Below are 5756 nucleotides of genomic sequence, written 5' to 3'. Positions count from 1 at the left end.
CTGAGCACAGGGCCGGCCATTGTATAGCACCCCTGGAGCAATTTTCAGGTTAAGGGCCTTCCTCGTGGTGCCCCATAGAGTAGGATCCTTTTGGCAGTAATAGAATTTGAGTGGGCGGCCTTCCAGACATCAGCACAGACCCTCGACTTAGAGCCACCACTCTATTTTCTATTTCCAATGGAATAAAGTTTACAATCAAATGTCCCCCCCCCCCGCCCCCCATAATAATACAATCAAGAAAGAAAAACTTGACATAAAATGAACACTGGGTGGGCTTTCATTGTCTGCCATGAATCAAGTGCACACCACACACACATAACAGAGGGCTTCACTGGCACTGTGGGTACTTGCTAGCTCCTGCCCCACCCAACCATATTCATTCAACTGTTAAACAAGAAGAGGTTTCATACGTCAGAATCAGTAAAGAAAATTTCCACAGGAAATGTTTGGAAATCTGCTTTTTTTTCCCCACCTGCTTTCTGTGTGGGAGGGACATTAAATCAAGCCTGAAAAGGAGTCAAGAGGCTGCACGCAAAGCACATCACTCCATACTGAATCATCCCGTTCTATTGATTTGTCTATCATTATTGCTTCTTGAACTCTTTTGGGCTGCTGATCACAAAAATTACCTGTAAGCTTTCCTATTATGTATCATTTTATTGCAAATGTTACTAGGAGTTGTGATGGACAGCTGGGGCTCTTACCTGGCCAGGACTCCTTCTTAAGCAAAGGGAGCTTGCACGGGGCAATATCTACCTGGGGTGACAGAGGGAAGCCCTCCTGGCTTGCTACAGTGCCATGTTTTTGAAACTTGGAAGCTCTCCATGAGACTTCTGCACCTGTCCACACATCTTTTGGCCCTCTCATCCTGAGCAAACTGCACCAGCTGTGTCAGGTTTGAAGACCACATGCGTCAGCTTCTTTCCATAGATGTTTGATCGGATTCAAATCAGGGCTCATCCGTTTGCTTTTAATGGAAGAAGACTCAGGAGGACTCCATATACAAGAGAGAGACACTGGAATATGCTTAAATGCACAATGACAAGCCACTGTCACTCAAAAAGCAACGGATGGTGTCATCAGACTCTGATGAACCTTCACCTTGGAGTTCAGCTTGTATCTCTGTGGAAGTTGTCCTTTGGTTTTTGTCTACCATTCTCATTATCTTTCTGTCCATTCTGGGGTTGATTTTCCTCTTTTGGCCATGTCCAGGGATGTTGGCTAAAGTCCCATAGACCTTAAATTTCTTAATAATATTTGCAACTGTTGTTACAGGAATATGAAACCTGCTTGGGGATGGTCTTCTAGCCTTTGCCTTTAACATGAATGTCTGCAATCTTCTTTCTGATCTCCTCAGACAACTCTCTCCTTTGCTTTCTCTGGTCCATGTTCAGTGTGGGACACATGATATCACCAAACAGCAGGGTGACAGCTTTTCTCCATTTAAATTGGCTGAATGACTGAATGCACATTTGTAGGCGTGTGTGATGTGAATTCAAGAAAACAGCTGGTTTGAAAAATCACTCAATTTCAATTACTGATCATTTTTTTTCTAAGCGGTCCGAACAAATGTGTCTTTGCCATTTTAGAAGATCTTTATAGAATAACCAAGCACTTGATCTTTTACTACACTTGCTTTGCTTTACTCTGTGACATCTCAAAGGCATGCAGGTACAAAAGAGATAACTGCTTTTCATGCCATAATTTTTCAGGGGGCATGTGGCACTTTTTTAATGAGGGCACCAACAAATTTTCTTTGTGTCTGTAAAAGTAGTGACACTATAACTAGGAATGCAGCTCGGATACACCAAGTCCTACAAATGGGACAGCCATGCTAAAGACTCTCATCACATACTGGCTGCTCCATAATCTTTTAGCTTTAGAGTAGAAAAGTGTGACACCTAAACCACTTGTTGACCCAACAAAGATACTTTGCCCCTTCTTCATAAAAAACACAGACTGATTATGCATGTTGCGCAAGCGATGAACAATGAAGGTCAAGGATGCAGAATTTCATTTCCACAAATAACTGATGCCAAGATTAAGGAATGCATCTTAGTTAGCCAGCAAATCAGACACATCTGCGGATCGAAGATCTGCTAATGGGATTTGGAGGAAATCACATGGAAGGCATGCAAAAATGTTGTTGAGAATTCTCTTGGCAACTATGGAGCACCAAACTTTGCCCAGCTGGTTGACAACATGAATTAACTGCACAAAAGCACAAACTGCAGCATGTCGCTAAAAGATTTATTTTCTGCGTTCACACTCAGACATCTTCCCTGGTGATCTTAGTGCTGTCGGCGATTACCACGGTGAAAGGTTTCACCAGGACATTTCAACGAGTGAGGTTCCATGGTGTAACGGATAGCTCCCTGGACTCTGAATCCAGCAATCCAAGTTCAAATCTTGGTGGAACCTTCATCCTGCTTTAAGGGAAGTACCATAAACGTAGTTGACGCAGAAGCCTTGACAACCTTTTATAAGAATCTGGATGAGATGTTGGGACAGCTTAGCTGTTAGCGAAACAAACGGGCTTGATGGACTGAATGGTCTCCTCTCATTTGTCAGACTTCTTATGTTCTTATGCAGGAAGTGGAACCAATCAAGGCAGGTCGACTATTGAGGGACAATGAAACAAGAAGCATCAGATGCTTAGTATAAATACAAATAAGTGGAAAAGCATTTTGAGCTCAATTGAACTAATGCAATGTGTTAGTATCATTAAGTGACTAAACACAATAAATTCAATAAAAGTTCATTGTAAGCTTCTTCAAATTCTTATGCCATACAGTTAATTTGAAATTATTTTTGTGTGTAGCTTGAAGCAGCCTCTCAAAATCACCAAAAGAATTTCAGGAAGCAAAAATGTGCTGTCCAGTATTAGATATTGTCACGCGCATGTGCATGGGAGACAGCTTACGGGCTTGAGTAAGTGTGATGACCCACCGAACCAGGGGTTGGCACTGAGCTCTAATCCTCTCTCTCTTTCTCCTTCTACAGACCAGCTTACTAACGACTCTACCACCACTGATGTAATTTTCGGTTTCTCTTCTAGACCTGCCCCTTCCTGTCTAGGCACCATATAAGCCAGGACTCAACTTCCGTTCCTCAGTTCTGTTCTGAACTCATGTCTGTAAAGATGCGTTTGATTTTTCCCTTGGCAAAACTTCAAGTATACACAGTTACCAAGGTGGTACCCACAAACCTATTCCAGTGTTTTGTCTCCATTTTTACATTATATTACATGACTGGAGTAGGATCAACTCTGAATATTCTTGAGTTGTCTAGCCATAGCCCACACTTAAACCCAATTGAACATCTCTGCTGTCCACCAATGGTCTCCATCCAACCTGACAGACCCTGTGAGGATCTGCAGAGAAGAATGGCAGAAAATCCTCAAATCCAGGTGTCACATCATAACCATGAAGACTCCAGGCTGACTTCAGACTCCAGGCTGGAATCTCTGCCATTTACTACCTATGATATATGCTCTACCATGAAGGACATGCAACCAAGTTCCAAGTAAAGAGTCTGAATATTTTTGACAATGGGATATTTCAGTTTTTTTTATATTTAATACATTTGCAAATAATTCTAAAATCCTGTTTTCAATTTTTCATTCAGGGTTATTGAGTTTGTTTGATAAGGGAAGGATGAATTTAAATAATTTTAGGCTGCAACATCACAAAATCTGTCAAAAGTGAAGGGGTCTTCCTACTTTCTGAAGGCACTGTAGACATCTACCTGGAAGATGTGACCTCTGCAAGCTTGAAAAAGGGTCAGTTGTTGAGGTGTTTTTGACACTAGTGTGACACTCGGGCGATTCCATCTTGAAGTCTGTTGACCATCATGAGCCCCCTACAGTGGAGTGCAGAGCAATTGTTGTTGCGCCACCATAAAATTGCCCCCTGTCTTTTCAAGCTCTGTCTTCTAGAGGAGACTGTTTGCTAACCTGTACCTCCTCACACTGGAATGCAGAGCAATTGTCCTTTTGCCACCTCTTTTTTCAGATCTTTAAGCTACCATTCTGTTCAGAATTCTACCTCAAACATTCATCTGACAGCAGGGATATCTTCTGCAAATTATCATTTTAGCTTAAGCCATTGTTTCCTGTTATATGAGATTCCCCCTTTTTAAGCATTTTTATAATAAAGTCAGTTAACCACATCCCTATACCTAATCAGAAAATGTCAGCAATATAATGTCATTTACAACCTATGATTTATGCTCTACAGCCAAGGACATGCAATCGAGCCTCTGGGTGTATTCCTAGTTCCGCGCTTCTCTATCTGAAAGAATTTATGAGATTTCAAATTTCAAACTATTTTTGAACAAATTCTGACAGATTCCTGAATTGATGCCCTGTAAACTAAAACCGGAAACATCATATACGGGAATTTAACTGCTGGCCGGTGGGGTTGGGCTGAGGTCGGGGAGAGGTGTTATCCTACAGCACTGAACTGAATCTGGACCTGCGACAGAAACTGCCCATGGACTACATATTTAGGCCTGTATACAAAACCTGAAATTACAAAGGTCTATGTGGAAGACAACTGACATGACATCAAGTTTAAAGTAATACACTACAAAATGCATCTGGTCATCTTGGATTAAACAACTTACATATCTGGGAGTTATAAATATATTAAATAATAAATATAAATATATTAATAAATATAGGAGCAGATAGATAGATAGATAGATAGATAGATAGATAGATAGATAGATAGATAGATAGATAGATAGATAGATAGATACTTTATTAATCCCAAGGGGAAATTCACATTATTTATAAATTCACTATATGATAGATAGATAGATAGATAGATAGATAGATAGATAGATAGATAGATAGATAGATAGATAGATAGATAGATAGATAGATAGATAGATAGATAGATAGATAGATAGATACTTTATTAATCCCAAGGGGAAATTCACAATAAAAAATCAGGGGAGAGCGCAAATGCAGTCCCCCACTACCATAAATTATGCAGTCGAGTTTCCCGCATTTGGGGAAATTGCAGGGGTCAGCACACCCAGAGTGTAATGGATGAGCCTCGCCCTGGGAGAACCACCTTAGTGATCATGGTATCTCCCCTGCCAGGTAAGTATGCATGCAATGATCAGGAGTGTCTCATAGATATTGATTGATGGGGGGGTGGGGTTAAGAATGTGACACAACCACTAATCCACTTTCTGGTTCTTTTAAAATGGAGGTGAACAACTTGGTAGATAACTGACATCACTTCCAATCCTGACCTTGCTAACTCCATCTCAGCAGCTTCCTCCTATACTTACATCAACATGTGCCAGGAATTCTCTGTTGATTTTGGAACCAGTTTCTTGAGAATATGGATCTTCACATCGTCCATGTCGGGCAGAAGCTTTTTGACAGCAGACAGCTGGATTAGCATTCTAGGGCTTGTGTCTACTGATTGTTATCTGACATTAAACATTGTGTCCACTGGAAGCCTAACTCTTTATTGTCTGTTTTGCCTCTTTTATAATTGTCACAACCACAATTAGGGGATTCCTCTCGTACATATGTATGCTAAGTCGAAAGAAAGATTTCAGGTGGGAGACGAGAGGAGTGGGTTGTTTTTCCCGCCCAAGTAGATATAAAAGCAAGAGACAGAGAGATATTAGAGACTGGTGCAGACCACATTGTGGTCCCTGAGGGTAATGGTGTTTGGGGTCCCCCTTGTTCATACATAAAGCTGAGAGACACAGCAATTTTAGGAAGGACAATC

At 41.1% G+C, this 5756-nt stretch overlaps 1 non-coding gene across 1 annotated transcript; it reads right to left on the bottom strand.

Moving 5' to 3' along the window:
* Positions 1 to 4954: 4954 nt before the first annotated feature.
* LOC114659831 (U1 spliceosomal RNA) lies at positions 4955 to 5118 on the bottom strand. Its single transcript, XR_003717597.1, has one exon. It is a non-coding gene; the product is annotated as a U1 spliceosomal RNA (small nuclear RNA).
* Positions 5119 to 5756: the final 638 nt, after the last annotated feature.

The sequence above is a fragment of the Erpetoichthys calabaricus genome, chromosome 10, assembly GCF_900747795.2.
Source record: "Erpetoichthys calabaricus chromosome 10, fErpCal1.3, whole genome shotgun sequence".
NCBI lineage: Eukaryota > Metazoa > Chordata > Cladistia > Polypteriformes > Polypteridae > Erpetoichthys > Erpetoichthys calabaricus.
This window is presented reverse-complemented; position numbering and strand designations above follow the sequence as displayed.